Source organism: Perca flavescens, chromosome 15, assembly GCF_004354835.1.
Source record: "Perca flavescens isolate YP-PL-M2 chromosome 15, PFLA_1.0, whole genome shotgun sequence".
In the NCBI taxonomy this organism is placed as follows: domain Eukaryota; kingdom Metazoa; phylum Chordata; class Actinopteri; order Perciformes; family Percidae; genus Perca; species Perca flavescens.
Genome location: NC_041345.1, coordinates 16,059,440 through 16,080,775, shown reverse-complemented (window position 1 = coordinate 16,080,775; position 21,336 = coordinate 16,059,440).

Below are 21,336 nucleotides of genomic sequence, written 5' to 3'. Positions count from 1 at the left end.
CAAACACTGTTGATTGAATTGCCTTGATATTTTGTACTGATGTGCATAGTCCCAAGAGGATGAATCCTACCATTTTTGATCCCCTGACCTCTCTTCCAGAGCCACCAGAAGGTCAAAGATTTTACTTATCTTGCAAAATATCTACTGGATAATTTTGTACACTCATGGTTTTCAGAGGATGCATGTTAGCATGCTAACACACTAAACTAACATTGTGAACATGATAAACATTACTTAATATCAGCATGACATCCAGTCACTGTTCCATTATTAATGTGACTACTATTGCCACTGTTCATCACACCCCCAACCGGCCCGTCAGACACCGCCTACCAAGAGCCTGGGTCTGTCCGAGGTTTCTTCCCAAGAGGGAGTTTTTCTTCGCCACTGTCGCACTGCTTGCTCTTGAGGGAATTACTGTAATTGTTGGAATTGTTGGGGCTTTGTAGAGTGTGGTCTAGACCTACTCTATCTGTAAAGTGTCTCGAGATAACCTATGTTATGATTTGATACTATAAATAAAATTGAATTGAATTGAATTGAATGTTAGCATTGTCATTATGAGAACGTTAGCACAGTGACATGATAATATACAAAAATGACTGAAGAGTTTTTCGCAGTGTACACTTAACAGGGTATGCATTTAGGGCTGAACAATCAGTGAACAACACTGTATAAACTCAACATTATAGGATGAATATAAAGAATGGAGAAATAAAGATTATATTCCAACACACTCATTATCAAACACATCTTAAATCTTCACATGCAAATGAACACTAAAGCCAAAAGACTGATGATCAGTCTGTCAAAATGATAGATGCAGAAATGTCTCCATACGTTGATTTATTCCACTGAAAGAGTCAGGATCTACACTGTATGTGACAAATATGTGTCTGTATGCACCTGTGAACCCCCCCTCCCCCTCCTGCTTTCATGATTATAACATTTAATGGCTCCCTCTCAGTAACACATTGACATTGTCCACCCGAGATCCTTTCCAAGATGGCTTGATTTACCAAACCCCTCGAAAGGGAAAGAAAATCTCATTGAGGAGACGGATTGCTGAGAGGGCTCTCCAGCAGGCCTATAAATCATTCTTTAATCAGAGCGCACTGAGAGTGAGGTTACACACTAGCACCACTGACTCCCAGCTGTCTATGGATCTGCTCCTGCACTCTGCCTTCCAAACTTCTTCTTTGCTCCTTTGCCCTCCATCTTACCTCGTCCTCTACACCCTGCAATACAAAGCAGCATGTCATTTACCTAAGAGAAATGTTGTTAAGTCAACAAAAAGATTTGGGACACTTACAGTAAACACTGACATAAGTCGTCTGACAGCTTTAATTTTAGGGTATTGTTAGCTACAAAACTGAGCAGTCTAACAGCTATTTTAAGATGTGACAATGTTTGTTCATGTCAATATTTCATTCAGAAGCTGTGGCCATAGAAAAAAGGAATCTCATCAGCAAAAATGGCTGGAAACAATTCTCAAAGGAATCTCTAAGTATAAGTTTTTGATGTCAAATGATCAAAAACAGTTCAAGATTTTTTTTAACAGATTTTTGCACAAATCAGTGTCCAAGGTCAATGTCTCTGTGGTGGTCTGGAACCCCAATGACATGCTTTGTTTGCTGAAACCAGCCTGTTTAAATATGAAACTTTGGCCTTTGGCCTTCCTACAGTCAAGGACAGTCCAGTTAATATTTGTGAGCATGAACGTTTTACGAAGATCAAGATCACAGATGTAAGATGAACACCAGGTGGAAGGATTGTATATGAACTAAAATCTGCTCTGAATGTGAAAAACAATGAACTGCTTGGATGATATGCTGAAAAACACAAAAATAGCAAGGTGATGTGATTTGATGAGGAGCAGGTCTGCTTTTTGTCTCCTCAGGCCATAGTGCCGTTACAGTACTGCTCTTTTATTCACTCTGAATGTGACGTGTGCTCAACGATGGAGCAACAGAAGAAGATTATTTCAACACGTAAATGTAGCCCATGTGAACCTTTGTCCATCCTGCTTGAAAAGTTGATGTGTCACAATACATCCTTCCACTCGTGTGCAATACACTGCTGTCGATAAAGGCCGATACCAGGTTAAATTACGCAGAGCTTTGAAAAGTCTTATTTACCTGCCACTAAGGTGCTACAGATACACTAAAAGATAAGAATTCCCCTTGTGGAAGAACAGAAAATGCGTTATAGTGTGGGATATGAGTGTGGGATATGCATTTGATGCATTTACAGTATTCATCACTCGGTGGCTATAGACCAAGGGGAAGTTAAAAAGAACCCAATATGGAGTGTGGTGAATGAAAAATAAATTCTCAGAATATTACATTTTCTCTTCTCGCAATTAAAAGCATCCTCATTAGGTTTTATGTGTATCCACACTCACTCACAGTTTGGTAATAAGGAAGTGCACCCAGTCGTCTTTGGATTTTAGTTCTTTCAACTCACTTCAAAAGCAATCTTACACTGATAGTGAGGCAAAAATTCAAGCTTCAGTACGGATACATCACAGCCTGCACTCTCTGGAAGTGTCAGCTTCATCATTTGGAGTTTCTTAATTGTCATCTTTTTTAAATAGAATGTGTTCAGGTTGACTAACATAGGGAATGGAGAACCAATTGAAAACAATTTCATTCTGTGCATTAGGACATCACATGTGCTCACTTTGAGGTTTGTCTATAGAACTTCATTCACATATGCTTCAATTCCCCTTTAAAGAGACAACTGCGTGTAGATATACAGTACATTGAGTGATGAGTAGAATATACATTGCAGGCCAGGGTGCATTATGTGCTCCAAAACTGACAGTGCTATAATGTCAATCATATTCAGCTGTAGTAAACCTAGTCGAGCACTAGACTGATTACAAGCTCTAACCTTGCATTGTGCAGAGCAATGTATGTTGTCTTTACTGGTTAAATCTCTGAGACATTTGATGGACACATTTTTGAAACAATCAGCATTACATCAGTTTTTTGGGAGAAGGCTGGCTTGAGGCAAACTTGTAATAATTTTGGTGACTGCATAAACTGAAATGGAAGTTTAACTGACATGGCTGTGATACTTTATTTTAGGATCATTTCAAGAAATAAATAATTTTTGTTTAGTTTAAACCTGCAATAACTGATTTTATGGCCAATGGGGGCAGCAGGAAAAACAGTTGTGAACATTGACATATCACCACATTTTACTGTAAGATGATGTGGCCAACTTGTTAGAAAACAGCTGCTTATTTATACATCCAGCGGTTACGGAGCAACATTATCATTCAATTGTAGTTGTGTTTTTGGCCATCTGAAATCTAATATTCATTCTCTCTTAAAGCTCTATTTTGGTCTCTATCATCTCCTGAGGGAAATATCTGGCTCTTTAGCTGCTTTGTGTCTGTCTGCTGTTTGGTGCGAGGACAGTCATGTACAGTGTTTTCTTTTTGAGCTTTATCGTTGAAAACGACACTGTCCAGTTTCACACCATCACATAGTCATTTTATTTTGTTATCCTAAAACATATTGATCAGTGCTGCTTTAAGGATCATCAGTATTCACCATTGTTTGATGCACTGCACTTAGTACTATACTGTCTGCCATATTAAGGCAAACTTTATTTTACTGCCTCTTGAGCATGTGTAGTAATTCCACTCAGCTCTGTACGCTGATAAATATCCTCAAGTTAACCTCTGCATACTGAAGTGTACAGGGTGTGCACTGCTCTCATATCTCTTTCCTTGAGTAGGTCCCAGCAGGCGTTTACTAAGTTGGAAGTGTTGGTTAAATAGCTTGCAACCTTGCTATAATTCCCCAGTTTACTCTGTGTTTATCAAAACAAACTGGCTGTATGCCTTTGAGGTAAGGGGGATTTAGCCATCTCCCCTGCTTCTGATGTCCTTGAAAGGCAATGTCAGTGCTGATGTTACAGTTGTGTATTTCTGGCCAAGATACAGTTATAGCTTATACAGTGTAGTTCAATATCTACACTTTTGGCTATGGTTGTATCACTTCACTCATGCGTGTTTAGATGGATGTTCCCTCAGTTGCTGTCTGAGCTTTAAGAGATGTTTTCTGGCAGCTGTGTTCAGGGTAAACTCTGCTTCTTGTTGAGTTGGGGAAGAGGAGGCAATTGTTCACAATACTACTGATAGACTTGACTTTGGTACTGACTGGTCACTTCAGAACAGCCTGCATCACAACTCGGGTTTTTAGAGCTCTCTTTGTCTAGCAAAGCCCCGGGGTTGTACGCTAGTGAACAACAAGGAGAAATCCAACATGCATCCCTTTCAATTCATAATTAAATCTACTGTATAACATTTGCTTATGTTAAATAATGCACTCACATCACTGGTGTGCCCTGCATCACCAAATATGTAGCAAATGGGGGAAGAGGAAACTTCTATGATTTGTAAACAACAAAAAGACATTTTAATAAAAAATAGCTTCACACTGAGTTTTAATGACCAAATAACTTAAAGTTGAGCATTTATGAGTCTGTTGTATATGTTAAGAGTTCACAAACATGGTCACAATGTTGGCGGGTGTGCATTCAGCTACATTTTATTTGTTTAATAAGATTTTTGTTAGTCTAAGTCAAATTTAAAAATGGTAATATAAGGAATAACATTGTGCTGTTTAAAAGCAACTTAATGAGTTGACAATTGTATATGCTATCTTGTATTTGTTTTCCATAATAAATGATAGAGAACTTCTTTTGGGGTTTTTTTACAATTAAATTAATGGGAGAAACATGCTTTAACTTTGACTTTTCTTTTCATGTTGGTTTTGCAGTTTCAGCTTTGCTTATGGGCTCTATTACTGTTATGGCATATAAACAACAGAACCAGTACTTTCAGGAACTAAACAAACACACAAGTGGAAATATATCTGACACTTCTGATCTTGTGGGCATCGAAGATCTATCCCAGAGCCAAATTGTAGCACTTTCCAGTTCTGTCTACCATGCACAATGTTGGCTATGACAAATCACCAAAAGAACTGCCTTCCGTTTCTGCAGTTTTAGCATCCCTGAAACTTGTTCTGAATTCTGAATCCCCACCCCTATGACACATGGTGCAGGGAGAGGAGATGAATGATTGAAGCGTCCCATTTTTTTCATTCTTCTATATGGTTGCAACACTATCTCCTCTGACAGACACACGCTGTGTGTGGAGTTGCCTTCAGCAGGATTGGTATGGATACAGAGTCAGACCTCTGTGAAAAGACAAACCAGGCTGAAAATCACCTCAATTAGTATTTGCAACAATCAATTTATTTAAGTAAAATATTCTTGCACCAATCTTATAGCAGATACATTCCTACATTGTGTACATGTGGTGTCATATCCAAGCTCTGATAAAACTCATACAGGGTGAGGAAACAAGCACCGCCATACAATTCAATTATTTCAATGTCTGTGTAAGAACACACAGATTGCTTCTACTGTGTGTTTCCATGGACACTGCCAAGCACCTTTCCTTTTAAATCCTCTCCTAAATCTCGATAAGAACATTAATTGAGACCAGATTCCTGGAGGATAAGGCGGCAAGTCTGCATGGATGACAGTAAATGAGATATGAATATGTAGTGGAGACCAAGAAGGATTTAAATATAAATTATGAATACGGGAGAAATTTTGAGTGCTCTAAAAATTCTCCATCACGCTTGAATAATAGATATGGTTTAGTGCTCTGCCGATCCATATGGGAGCCACATTTATACCCTGGTGTTTGTGAGAGTAATGCCAAATAATCTCTTTTTACATTATAACGTTTTTATTATTGTATTGGCTTTACCTGTTGACTAGAATAAAACTCATTACAGTGTATTTGATTTTCAAGCTAAGCCTTTTTTAGTAATGTTTGACACTTGTTAGAGCGCTCGCTTCAGGCTTGTCACCTGTTTTGTTTATGAAGGGATGGAACATATTCAAGTGCATAACCTGTGCATGATCAGAGGAATGATGGTGTTTTACCTCAGAAAAAAAAATAAATCCTAAATATATAAAAGAAATATTACAGCCCGTAATAAGTGCTGGGAGATTTTGCACTGCACTGCGCGTTACCTCTTGGTGTGATTGCCCAGTTTAGACATCTGGGATATATACTAACATATGAAGTTGTTAATTGTGTACAAACACCTTCTCAGACAGATGCTGAAAACTGAGGTTGCACTTCTGTATTCACAGTGTCTTTATAGCAGAGCTGCTTCCTCCTGCACTGACAGAAAATGACTGACTAATAAACTGCGAGGCTCCTCAGGAAAATCAAAAATCACTTTTCAAGGAGGAGTACACTGCAGGGAAGTCAGTATCATTCAGTTATTTCAGATGAAATGCTATGCACTTATTTTGTATAGATTAGTAGATCTGTAAAGGTAAAAATCACTTCTGTTTTCATGTTTTTGCCATTTTAAGCACACTTTTGTACTATGGCACCTATAATACACAACCTGTTCAAAGTCCTGCATGCCTGAAATCTGTTACTGGGACAGAACCTCTTAGTCTTACGTAGACCAACTGTTAACTTGAGGTAAACGGGAGTATGCCAACCTGCTCATTTGAATGGGTTTAGGTCCACATGAACAGAACGGAGGAGATGACAACTCATCAGTCTGTTAAAGGATTGTTGCACAGCCAGCTCTTTGTAATGAAATGCCAATTTGCCACAAAACTAAAGTTAAAATTAAAGAACATACTGTATTTTCCAAGTAAGAAACATTTTTGTAAACCAGAACCAGAGAAAAAACAACAATTACCAAACTTGTTCACACAGCATCAGCTGCTAAAATTAAAAAATGAATCTAAAATGGGATTAATGCCTAAGACTAAACAGCACATAAGAACATGATGGAGCAATACTTGTAATTTTCATTCGTCCAAATCAACAGCCAGTTTAGGAATTATCCCAGAACAACACAGGAAAAACCCAGTCGGCAAAAGGTAAGTAGAAATGTTTGGGGTTTTTTTTTACTGTTTTTTTTAGCCAAAATGATGGTTTCATGAATGGCTTGCAAAGGACATAGCAAAAGATAATGAAACTAAAAGTGCATTAAAAGAGTCTCTCTGTGGGAAATGTGATGAACGCTTTCATAGATCCTAAGAAGAACTGCACCCAGGTGCTTCCAGTTACATTAAAGTGGCAGCCCCACTTTTGAGGGTGGGGGGGGGGGGGACTGATAGCCTCTGGGCAGTGGCATGGTACAATGGCAAACACACAGATTGGAAAATAATAGCTCTGTCACCTGAGTGAAACTTTCCATGCACTACAGCACTTTACATTGTTAATACAATGGTGCATGTGTGATGTTGTTTCTCAGTTTATGGAGCAAATGTAGGAAATACATTGTTCTTAAAATCAGCCTGTCATAAATGAAAAACTATTTTTATATAGTAAATATATTTCTTTAGTAGTGGTAACTATCATTATGTATCTCAGTCCTACTCGCCACCTCATGCAGCTGCTCACAGGAGAGCCAGACTGTTTATTTATTGTCTTAACTTAGTGTAGCCTAATACTAGGACTACATTTGAAAATTAGCCGACTGGCTAACACTGGCGCATTTACAGAAATGTTGATTAATGTGCACTGTCCTAATCAAATAAACTTACTTACCTAAGCAATATGCTTTCAATGTAGACATAGATTTTTTTTAAATCGATCAACCTAATTTTGATATGCTACATCTATAGGCGAGCCGAGGCAAGCTTGCAATGTTTCGGACTGTCTGCTTGACCTAATTGCATTTTAAAACAAACCTAGTAGGCCTAGCAAGTCTATGTGCAGAACATTGTATGTTATTTCAGAAGTGAAATAATGGCTTTTGTTGTTGATTTGCTTTTTACCCTGACTCAAGGAGCATCACTCGCTCGTCTGCTACAGATCCACTCGTGACAATGTAGCCGGCTGATTCGCGCGACTGACTGACTCACTCGAGAACTCATGAGTCATCGAGGACTCATGACTCATCAAGGAGTCATGAGTCATGATGACTCATGAGTTCTCGAGTGAGCCATGGTCTGCAAGCTTGCAATGTTTCTGGCTCTGAGTCTGCAGGTCCGGAAGTTCCTATAACCTGTCACGGACTGTCTGTGCTCACTCAGTCACTTGAGTTGACTTGTGGTGTTGTGGTTGCCTACGGAATTGTAAGTTATAAAGCTTTTGGCAGCTAAAATGGCTAGGACTAGTAGTAGCTAATGTTGCAAGAGGTTTGTTTGTGTGCCACTGTTATCATTTTAGAATGAATTGTAGTAGGCCTCAACTGATCCGAGTTAATGATACTAGAGACTTGCGACTCATGAGTCAATTTAAAGACACGGGTGAAAGATCCGAGTGAATCACGACTCAAACAGGTTTAGTTTCTTTGCATGTTTAACGCTATAGCGCGTAGTTTCTGTCTCTTCTGAGGAATCCAAATAATGACAACAAAACTGTCGGTGCGTCCACATAATACAAGCCTTCCGTGATCGCACACCCCTCCTCCACGCAGTTGCTAGTAACCAAGGAGGACACTGAAGTCCAAACACATGATGGACTCTTCAGAAGAGGTAATTATCTTCACTCGATTTTCTGCGCGCGAAAGTCGGCGGGCGACACCAGTTTCTGAACATAGACTTACTGAGAAATACAGAGAGAGTTTTGTGAAGCTCATAGTCTTGATTAGCTTTGTATAAACTAATTTGGCAATGGCTTAAATGTAACGGACGTTCATTAATATAAAATAGTTATGCACTAAAGCTTTAACTTTACATCCTTATTTTAGACAACATGACTCCAGAAAAAAAAATGTATGTTTACTAATGATTTTTAGAAATGTAAACTTTATTTGTCTACTGCATCAACTTACCACTCTGTGTTAATACAACTTGACCTGTTAAGTTTCACCTTGTGTTAGATGGTTTAATGCAACAGGTTTCCATACAAATTTGTAGTAAAGTCAACTAATTTGGGATAACAGTTACATGCAAGCAACCAAACGACCCAATGTTCTACTTCAAAGGCCTTTTTTACAGCAGACATTTTGACATGTCACAGTAGGAAAAGCACCGGTGTAAATAATGAATTAATGATGGCTGATTTCCATTTAGCTGCTTCAGTTTCAGGGATGCAGTAATACACATGTGGATACTTGCTGACTTACTGTCACACTGTCATGGCTTACTGGGGCACTTGAATAGAACCGAGCCATTGTTAATGTTCTTAGTGTCACTTGTCCTATTCACCTGGTTTCAAGCACATTTTTAATTTGTAGTTGAAACACTGGAAATATTTAAAAACCCATTTCAAAGAGTTTTTACACTTGGTTGAGGTGGAAAAGTTGGTGTATTAATAAAAGGAAAACAATGTGGCAGAGTGCAATGAAAACAGACTTGGCAAATTTATTTATAGCATAACTTCAACAACACTCACATTGTTTTTTGCCGTTTAAATTTTTGACTGGCACTTTTTTAGTTACGTAATTTTGTTGTGCCCTCTTTGACTTCCTGCTTTGCTCCCATCATAACTGGTCACTAAAGGGCGCCACCTATCAATAAAACATACATATGGGTCGTAATTGCTCTTTGTACAAACAACGAGAGGACAATCTTAAAATGTAATACACAAAATAATTTATTGAGTCACACCAATATTTTAAGAGATGTTTTATGTGAAATTTACAAAAGAGCACTGCAGGTCCATTTAAAGTACATCACTCACAAAGGCAAAAGTAAATACTCTGGAAAAGTTGGCACTGACAGCTAATCTGTGTATTGACTTTCTGTTTTTTTGTTTGTCAGAAATTAGTTTTATAACTTGTTGCATAGATTATCATTTGTGTGTGGGCTTTCTACTGCCTTATATACTGTATTTGTATAATGGTGACCAATATAATCTAACACTCTGACAAAAGTCCTTTTAAAGAACATATACACTATGTCATTGTTTTGTTCTTTAAATGTTTTCCTGCTCACTATGATGCTTGGGAGAATGCTTGATTGAAACAAGTGGACAATTTATAAATGCTTCACATAATATTCTGTACACGTGGTCACATCAGCATTTGTGAAAGTTAAACACTTCACAGTTTTGCTTGAAGCAGAATATTATCAAATTAAATATTCTCATCTATGTCGGACATAATATGCCGCAGGACATTCCAAACAATATTTGTCACTGTTAATTCTCTCTTGAGGCCATAAACGAGACAACTACCACTGAAATGTGGGATGTTAGCAACAGGTGACAAATCTAAGCTACAGCACTTGAATTTGCTGAACCAAATTTGATGTTTATGTAACAACACTGGTTCTTGACTTCAACATTGAGGAGTTTCCATATTTATTGGATTAAATAAATATTGTATACAGACTGATTGAGTATATTGGCTCATACAGAACCTTACAGAGGCTAACATTGTCTTATTCTAACCGAGCAATAGCAATAGCAACAGTTTTGTTTGCACAGAGACTCAATGTGTGCCATTATAAGTGTATTTTTTTTACTATTTCCCAGTCCATGGCTGTTCTGTGATGCAGGGACTTCACAAGGCGCTGGCCATCCAGAATAAGAATCTGTGGAGATACAATCAAAGGAAACAAATCTGTGAGCCACTGAAAGGACAACGCAATCCACTTCACAGCCATCAATCGACTCTTGTTGCATTTAGCCAACAGAAACAGGGGTGTAGCCTTCTATGCATGGTGATCAATCACTCACCGAAGCAACCTTTTGTCTGTGTCATTGAAAACCAAATAAAACACACAAAATCCATCAGCCATGCAGTTTGTCTCAATCAATAACAAGTTGTGTTCAAAAGTGCTCTGAGCAAATAAATGGCTTTATTTTAAACAATGCTCATGTCCTTTTCTGATGGCAGCTGTCCATCATCAGAGAGCTGCAGTGGATGGAATCAGTCAGTGACAGACATGTAAGAATATTTTAATTATGCGGGGACACAGGCAGCCTCTGCATCACTTGGAACTGACACAAATTACAAAGATAACAACCTGCAATCAATAATTTTTATTTCAAAAACTATTTAATCTTAGTAAATGACTTACTAATGCAAACAAGAGCTATGGATGCTTAAAATCAATTCTTACATAAGTATCAACTTAAATAAGCAGATTCTTAACCCATTATTAGAACTGTGACAAAACAAATCAGGAGTGAAGGGGTCGCAGCCCTCAGGCTCCTGTGTTTCTCATATTTTTGCTAAAGTTATAACTAATTAGAATTTTGGTAAGAGTCTTTTTTAACTGGTGGCATCCAGATCTGTGGGTGTTGACTTCAGCTCTCCATGCAAGGGGATCAGAAATAGTTGCTGGGTTCATGAAACTGCTGAGCGTTGTCAAAGCAAACTGTGTACTAATTGGACGATTTTGTCGAATATCGAGGCGCTCAGCGGACGGCAGAGAGGATGGTATTTCTTAACCATGTTCCTTTTTTGTGAAGAAACAAAAGAAAGCAATGCATCACAATAGTACTGATTTAAACAACACGGACAAAATGTCAGCAGCAATTAGCTGACACCATGGTTGGCGAGGAGAGAGGTAACCTGCTGTTCAATGGCCTTTAGTCAGTGCTTGGCTTTTGTTCTTGTTGTCTTTTCTTTGTAGATCAGCAACAAATACACAGGAAGAGGAAGAGCAGGAATAATAACATGAAGAAAAAGGCAAAAATAAATTAGTAGTAATCATATTATTTAAAAACAAGCTGCAAAATTGGAATCTGATGCTGATTTTCCTAATTGCAATCCATGGCACTACAGCTTTCATAGTAAAAGCATCTTTAGTTTAAAACGTCAGCATGTGGCTGATGGGGGAAAAACTTTTTTTCTAATTTTTACACAAATTACAAAGCTTCTAGTGCACCAAACATTGTATCATGGTACGTGTTAACACTTTTTCAAGTCTGTTAAAACAGTCAGGTGCCCAAATGTTCATTGAAACCATTTTATTTAGCTGGAAGCATTCCTCCTCTCATCCTAATGTGTTTCCAATGTAACTGATGGAGAAATAAATCCATAGGTGTCTCTTTGTGCAAAAGTCCATTCCAAAGTGTATATGAAGCTAATATGACGCTTCAGTAGTCTAGCTAAACAAATCACGTGAGTGTCCTTCAAAGTTCAAAGTCTTTATTACCTCTTTGTGACCCCTTCACCAATTTTGCACTAAACAACTGTAACTTTGGAAGATCTGCGCTTGATTTGATTAACTCAGACTGCTGAAGCTTCAGATAAACTTTGGGATATTTTTTGCACAGACTGAGGACTGTGAATTTTATTCCCCATTATTGTCTATATATGGGCCTTGAGTATTGTTTTAAGGCAGACTTGCATATCTCCCTCCAAGCACAGAGAAAGCTCCAGCACAGTTGCTAAATAAGTGATAGAAATGTGTGTTTCTTTAAACACCTACATGCAGAACATTGACGGCGTAGTATAATGGCTGACGCAAAAGAGGCCCGTTGGTTTTGCAGTTCAATTACTTGAAATGTGCAGGAGTGACTGATGGCAGAAAAAGACAAGTCTCATCTTAAACAGGAAGAGCAGTGTCTTGCTCCTCTACCAGAGGAATCAGCAATAAGATCATCTCACTCTACTGATTCACAGCAGCCCACATTTATATCACTGCTTGGGCATTTTTATGAACTGGGTTTGTTCCTCTCCGTGAACCATCACCTTATCGTGGTGGAGAGGTTTGTGTGTCCCTATGACTCTGAGGGCTGTGTTGTCTGGAGCTGTGTGCTCCTGGTAGGGTCTCCCAAGGCAAAGTGGTCTCAGGTGAGGGGCCAGACAAAGAATGGTTCAAAAACCCTATGAGCCAACGAGGAAGAGGTGAAGTTACCCTGCCCGGAGGAAGCCCGGGGCCCCCGTCTGGAGCCAGGCCCAGATGGCGGGCTCGTCAGCGAGCGCCTGGTGGCCGGGTTTGCCACGGAGCCCGGTCGGGCACAGCCTGAAGAAGCAACGTGGCAACTCCCTCTCCATCCCATGGGCCCACCACCTGTGGGAGGAACCGCTGGGGTCGGGTGCGCTGCTACACGGGTGGCAGTGCAGGTCAGGGGCCTCGACGGACCAGACCCGGGCAGCAGACGCTGGCTCTGGGGACGTGGAACGTCACCTCTCTGTGGGGGAAGGAGCCGGAACTGGTGCGGGAGGTGGAGCGCTACCGGTTAGATCTGGTGGGGCTTACCTCTACACACAGTCTCGGTTCTGGAACCACACTCCTGGATAGGGGTTGACTCTTTTCTTCTCCGGAGTTGCCCAGGGTGGGAGGCGCCGGGCGGGTGTGGGGATACTCACAAGCCCCCGGCTGAGCGCCTCTACGTTGGAGTTTACCCCGGTGGACGAGAGGGTCGCCTCCCTACGCCTGCGGGTTGTGGGGGGGGGAAACTCTGACTGTTGTTTGTGCATATGCACCAAACAAGAGTTTGGAGTATTTGGCCTTCTTGGAGACCTTGACTGGAGTCCTGCATGGGGCTCCAGTGGGGGACTCCATTGTTCTGCTGGGGGACTTCAACGCGCACGTGGGCAATGATGAAGACACATGGAGAGGCGTGATTGGGAGGAACGGCCTCCCTGATCTAAACCAGAGTGGTTGTTTGTTGTTGGACTTCTGTGCTAGTCATGGATTGTCTATAACAAACACCATGTTCGAACATAGGGATGCTCATAAGTGTACTTGGTACCAGAGCACCCTAGGCCAAAGGTCAATGATCGATTTTATAATCGTTTCATCTGATCTGAGGCCGTATGTTTTGGACACTCGGGTGAAGAGAGGGGCGGAGCTGTCAACTGATCACCATCTGGTGGTGAGTTGGGTCAGCGGGTGGGGGAAGACTCTGGACAGACCTGGTAAGCCCAAACGGGTAGTGCGGGTAAATTGGGAACGTCTGGAGGAGGCCCCTGTCCGACAGACTTTCAACTCACACCTCCGGCGGAGCTTTTCGTTCATCCCTGTGGAGGCTGGGGGCATTGAACCCAAGTGGACAATGTTCAAATTTCTTTCTTCATTGCTGAAGCTGCGGCGAGGAGCTCTGGTCTTAGGGTCTTAGGTGCCTCAAGGGGCGGTAACCCACGAACACCGTGGTGGACACCGGTGGTCAGGGAAGCCGTCCGACTGAAAAAGGAGTCTTTCCGGGATATGTTATCCCAGAGGACTCCGGAGGCAGTTGCAGGGTACCGAAGGGCCCGAAGCGCTGCAGCCTCTGCCATGCGGGTGTGGGAGAAGTTTGGAGAAGACATGGAGAAGGACTTTCGGTCAGCACCAAGGTGATTCTGGAAAACTGTTCGCCACCTCAGGAGGGGGAAGCGGGAAACCATCCAAGCTGTGTACAGTAAGGGTGGGATACTGTTAACCTCAACTGAGGAGGTAATAGGGCGGTGGAAGGAGCACTTTGAGGAACTCCTGAATCTGACTAATCCACCCTCTATGTTAGAGGCAGAGCTGGAGGATGATGGGGGATCATTGTCCATTTCCCAGGCAGAAGTCACTGATGTAGTCAAGCAACTCCACAGTGGCAAAGCCCCTGGGATTGATGAGATCCGTCCAGAAATGCTCTAGGCTCTGGGTGTGGAGGGGCTGTCCTGGTTGACACGCCTCTTCAACATTGCGTGGAAGTCTGGGACAGTGCCAAAGGAGTGGCAGACCGGGGTGGTGGTTCCCCTTTTTAAAAAGGGGGACCAGAGGGTGTGTGCCAATTACAGGGGTATCACACTTCTCAGCCTCCCTGGTAAAGTCTACTCCAAGGTGCTGGAAAGGAGGGTTCGGCCGATAGTCAAACCTTGGGTTGAAGAGGAACAATGCGGATTCCGTCCTGGTCGTAGAACAATGGACCAGCTCTTCACTCTCGCAAGGATCCTGGAGGGAGCCTGGGAGTATGCCCATCCAGTCTACATGTGTTTTGTGGATCTGGAAAAGGCGTATGACCGGGTCCCCCGGGAGATACTGTGGGAGGTGCTGCGGGAGTATGGGGTCTCTTCTCAGGGCCATCCAATCTCTGTACGACCAAAGTGAGAGCTGTGTCCGGGTTCTCGGCAGTAAGTCGGACTTGTTTCAAGTGAGGGTTGGCCTCCGTCAGGGCTGCACTTTGTCACCAATCCTGTTTGTAACATTAATGGACAGGATATCAAGGCGTAGTCGGGATGGGGAGGGGTTGCGGTTCGCTGGGCTGGGGATCTCATCGCTGCTCTTTGCAAATGATGTGGTCCTGATGGCATCATCGGCCTGCGACCTTCAGCACTCACTGGATCGGTTCGCAGCCGGTTCGAGTGTGAAGCGGTTGGGATGAGGATCAGCACCTCTAAATCTGAGGCCATGGTTCTCAGCAGGAAACCGATGGAGTGCCTACTCCAGGTAGGGAATGAGTCCTTACCCCAAGTGAAGGAGTTCAAGTACCTTGGGGTTTTGTTGGTCCACAATGGAGCGGGAGATTGGTCGGAGAATCGGCGCAGCGGGTGCGGTATTACATTCAATTTATCGCACCGTTGTGACGAAAAGAGAGCTGAGCCAGAAGGCAAAGCTCTCGATCTACCGGTCAGTTTTCGTTCCTATCCTCACCTATGGTCATGAAGGCTGGGTCATGACAGAAAGAACGAGATCCAGGGTACAAGCGGCCAAAATGGGTTTCCTCAGGAGGGTGGCTGGCGTCTCCCTTAGAGATAGGGTGAGAAGCTCAGTCATCCGTGAGGAGCTCGGAGTAGAGCCACTGCTCCTTCGCGTCGAAAGGAGCCAGTTGAGGTGGTTCGGGCATCTGGTAAGGATGCCCCCTGGGTGCCTCCCTAGGGAGGTCTTCCAGGTACGTCCAGCTGGGATGAGGCCTCTGGGAAGACCCAGGACTAGTTGGAGGGATTATATCTCCAACCTGGCCTGGGAACGCCTCGGGATCCCCCAGTCGGAACTGGTTAATGTTGCTCGGGAAAGGGAAGTTTGGGGTCCCCTGCTGGAGCTGCTCCCCCCGCGACCCGATACCGGATAAGTGGACGAAGATGGATGGATGGATGGATGGATGGGTTTGTTCAGTAGTTGTATAACACTGTGTTATGGATTCAGTGGAGGGTAATAACATCCAGGATGCTTATGTATGTTTTCAAAGAAAACAGTAGTGCAGTCTCAAAGCATCAAAACATTGCTTTAACTCCTAGAGTTCCCTTTGTGCCTCTTGTTCCCCACTCTTCTCTCTGAACAATCATCTTCTAACTGGTCCAATCAAAGAGCACGGTTCTGCAGAGTTTAGATTGCATTTTGACTAAAATTGGCTTTTACAGCACTTGTTGTATATTTGGAGTTAATGACTAACTACCTCCAGTTTATGTTTCTTTTTTAGGTTGAAGAAAGACTGTGACAGGATTGTGAGCTACGCATTCATCTGATGATCTGATTTGCTACCAGATAGGATCGAAATCTGTAGAAAACACTGAGTGGGCATTTACCACGAATAAAGAATAACACATTTTACTGTAAAACTTTCCTTCTGAAATTCATCATCACTGTCAAACCATTTTTTTAAAGAAACAATAGTTATTGTCCTTACGCTGGCATCTTTTTCAACTTTATCTCCAAAACTGCAGCCTACAGTGTTTACAACCTACAGTGTGCCACATCATCTATCCTTTTTTTCCACATAGAGTGGGTAATAAGTTAATACTGTCAAGTCCTGATGTCATACTGATATGGTGATCCTATAAATTCTGAATAGCAAGAAACTAAATGAAAACGCAAAATATCCTCATATCCTTGGCATTATAGGACACCAGCGAGAATAAAGGGAGGTGTTTTAATACCACAGGGCGCTCTGCTGCGCCACTGTGCAGAGGCTTGCCAAGGTTGCTTATTCTTAGTGGTTTATATCAACTTAAAAGGGAGAGATTATTTGAATCCCCAAGGACATTATTCTCTGCTGGAAACATGAGCTTCAGCCAGTGCACAGCTGGCAGTTTAGCAGCATTAACATAGCAGCAAAGATATAATATGAGAGGTTCATTGGCATATAGTAGCAAGTGGTCAACAGAAACTATTTTTAAGGTTTTGATTGTTTGATAATTTTGTCAATATATTTATGTGAGATGAAACGATTATGTATTTGCAGAGAATCCAGTATATGCTATGTTTGAGTTTGCTGTGATGCAGGATCTGTGTGAACAAAAGTAGTACAAAAGTTGCAGCATAAAAGTCAGGATGCTGCCCTACAAATGTCATATTTTCTGAAAACTTTCTGCATGACAAAGTATCACATATAGCAGAAACTTGTAATTTAGGAGCAATTTCTGGGATACCTGCACACATCAAACAAGAGTTTTAAGACATTCTGCTCTATTACTCATTGGAATCGCATCCATTGGCGCAGAATACAATCAACTTCAGAGTTATTCTTCATCAAAGTACTCACAGATGGGGATTGCATGCATACAGTCGTATATATTCCTAAGGTTTAGTGGCATACAGTGCACAAGTAATTTCACTGTTTTCTATCACTACAACTTAAGGCTGTGTGTGTTTACGGCAGGCCTGGACAAGTAGTCCTGAGATGCTGTTGTGAGGGAGTCCATCTTTCACAGTGTGAATGATGTGAGGACAGACAAGTGCAGTGTTGCCAACACGTGTGAGTGCGGTAGGAAATGTTTTGGAAAGGCCCTTTCCGTACCTGCTGTCCATGTGAGCAGACTTTAAGTCGGTGGGGGAGTATTTTCTGGGTAACGTGTGTGTTTCTCTGTGTGTGGAGTAAAGAGTGAAAGCTTTAGTATTGTTACAGTAATGAAGTCACTATGCCAGGTTATTATAAAAGCAATGAGTCCCTTAACATGATCAATTGCCAATTTAGAGTACTTTAACCATTATCTATAAATTATTTGTATTGCTTCGGAAGCAAATAAAAATGACAAAAATGTGAACCCATGAATGCAGAAAGATTATAAAGCAAAAAGGTTTTCAAATGTGGACACTGGGGATCGAGAAAAAAGAGTCAACGCAAGACATATAGATTTTAAAGATTATTTTTGTTTGTGTCCCTGAATTTCACTTTGTAGTCCATATTCATTAATACCAGCAACAAACATGGTTGTCGAAAAAAGCCCAGGGCCAATCTCTAATGTACAGTCTTAGAGTGACACATCAAAACAGTAAAGTGGGAAAGAGTTGGCGCCGTCTTAAATGCAGTTTCTGCAGTTCCAAGTGTCTTACTGTCCCTTTGAATCGTAAAATGGTTTGAGTTCCCACATTTTAGTTTTTACATTTCATCTACTTTGACCTTGATGGACTGATGTGATCTATGTGATTGCTGATCATATTTCACGGTCAAGATAAGCTGAACATGAGCCGAGAAAATTTTTTGTTAAAGCCTCGGTAATAAGGAATTAAAGCAACTTTGTTTCATCCCACTGCTTGTTTTCTCACTGTGGCATGTATTGGTGGGATTGAGGGATGTGGTTATCTAATTATATTAATTTGTTATTTATTTATTATATCTATTTATGTATCATTTTTTTTTTTAAACTGGCACCAGTGAAATGAAAAATACACATCCAAAGGAATTGCTTGTACCCATGTGGCTGTACATCATCAAACTTGTTGGTGCTGTTTACATTTTCTGACATAATTTACATGAGCTGCAGGTGAAACGATGCTGTCTGGTTGTCAGCTCAAGGGGCCTGATCTTCATAAAAATGTGTACAAGCTTTAGTAGTGTAAAATAATAATAAAAAAATGGCCACTTGTTTATTTCCTGGAGTACATGCAGTGTGAAGGTAAACCCCAGGGAGCCAAGACTGTTGTCTGTTTAAGCCGCACTAAATCTCAGAGACTATACTTGTATAATGTGACAATATTCACAAAGCACCTCTGAATGTTAACCCCAGTATGTAGCATAAAACTGCTTTAGACACTTCTTTAATTTGCCATAAACAAAAGTTAATGAGCAAGGAAGGGTAAAATAATAGAAACGAATCATTGAAGGTTTTGCCTTCAATGAAAATGAAAACTTTTGCTCTTGTTCTGTTAATTTTACAATACTGCTGTTGTTGTTGTAATGTCAAAGTTGACTTTTATGTGCACATATGCACATAAACACATATGTTTAGGTCCATCCATCCATCCATCTTCGTCCGCTTATCCGGTATCGGGTCGCGGATCCCATGCTGGGAGCAGCTCCAGCATGGGACCCCAAACTTCCCTTTCCCGAGCAACATTAACCAGCTCCAACTGGGGGATCCCGAGGCGTTCCCAGGCCAGGTTGGAGATATAATCCCTCCACCTAGTCCTGGGTCTTCCCCGAGGCCTCCTCCCAGCTGGACGTGCCTGGAACACCTCCCAGGGGGAGGCGCCCAGGGGCATCCTTACCAGATGCCCGAACCACCTCAACTGGCTCCTTTCGACGCAAAGGAGCAGCGGCTCTACTCCGAGCTCCTCACGGATGACTGAGCTTCTCACCCTATCTCTAAGGGAGACGCCAGCCACCCTCCTGAGGAAACCCATTTCGGCCGCTTGTACCCTGGATCTCGTTCTTTCGGTCATGAACCAGCCATGACCATAGGTGAGGGTAGGAAGGAAAACTGACCGGTAGATCGAGAGCTTTTCCTTCTGGCTCAGCTCTCTTTTCGTCACAACGGTGCGATAAATTGAATGTAATACTGCACCCACTGTGCTGATTCTCCGACCAATCTCCCGCTCCATTGTCCCCTCACTCGCGAACAAAACCCCAAGGTACTTAAACTCCTTCACTTGGGGTAAGGACTCATTCCCTACCTGGAGTAGGCACATGTTTAGGTGTGCTGAATTAATAAAGAGTTAGAAGGAAGCAGCGGCTGGTTATTGAGTATCTGCATGTTCTATTTAAGAGTGGTTTTACCTTCACGTCCTTGCACTTCGTCTGTTTTCCACTTTTAGCTATAAGTACACTTTTGTGATTATAATTCTTTAGAAAACCAACTTCTTTCACTTTTGTGCTTAACCCTTTTTTAAGAACTATTTTGCTTAAAGCAGCAAGTGTGTACTGTCACCACATAACTTTGATCTGAACTTTTTCACTTCTAACTACTTAACATCATTGTTATCATTGTCATCACTGTTGCTAAGATGTTGCTTCAAAGTATATTCATACAACACAGAGTACAACCACAGCAAATACAATAACAAACTCAAGCAAACAGGAAGATTCAGGCAGATGTGGTACCTGTAAAAAAAAAAAATGTAAATGCCATTTAAACCATAGATTTAGTTCTTTTGTTCAGAGTTACACACTTATTGCAATGGCCAACAGGTGGCACAGTAAGCTGTATGTGGCATATTGCTGCAAGCCTAGTCTTGCATTGCCAGATCTATCTCCACATAAAAAGGAGTATTGTCTGGCACGGCAGTTTGTGAAATGGTCACGTTATTTAATCTATTGATTCGTGTACACGGACACGTTTATCTCATTTTTTTCGAGGTGTTTTTTTAAACTAATGTACTTCAGTGGGAAGCATCTTTCGTGATCACAGCACAACTACAGTAGCGAGTAAAAATGCTGAAATTTCCGCACAGGGAGGTTGGTTGGGGAGGTGGATACGTCAAACAACACAGGACTTTCACCCCGGAGACCAGAGTGACAAGAGTGTGATTAAATCATATGGGATAGTAACGTACTGTAATGGTAAACCATGTTGAAATGTACTGAAAACCATTTACTTGTTTCTAAGTTTCAAAAGAAAACCATTGCCACTAAGCGATTAAGATATTTAATCTACAGAGTTATGTTAGATATAGTCTGGCTTTGCCAGACCTTCTTTCACCACGCCGCTGCGGAGGAGGGTCTGGCGAGTCTACACCGAGGGGGTAAGCCTCTCTTCAGAACTCGAACCTCCTATGGCGCCGTTTTGATGCTACCAAACGCTCACCCGCCATTATCATTCCATTGACTGCCATTCATTTTGATGTCACTTTGACAGCGAATAACTTTACATCTAAAGCATTTAAAGACTTTATTTGTCCATTGTTTATTTCTAAAGAAACACCACAATGTATAAAAGGCTCCATTACCTTGTATATCACGGTATGGCTCCGTAGCAGCCGTTTTTGTAAAAATAGGCTAACGATTGTGTCATAACCCCATGACTTACTGTCGCATTGTAGAGGAGTTACCGTATAGTACAGGAGAAAAGTTTTCTTCTACACATTTTCAGCGCTTATTTCTACGTCCCATATTTTCTGATATAAAACAAAAATTGAAAATGGGTCAATGTGACCCGAAGTCAACTTAATATTTTGGTATTTGAAAATGAAGAAAACATAAATCTTTTCCAGGCATTGCATAAGCTATTCAGTCCAACCATGCAATTGAAAGAGATGTAAACTTTGCATTTTGTTCTGTATCCAGCTTGC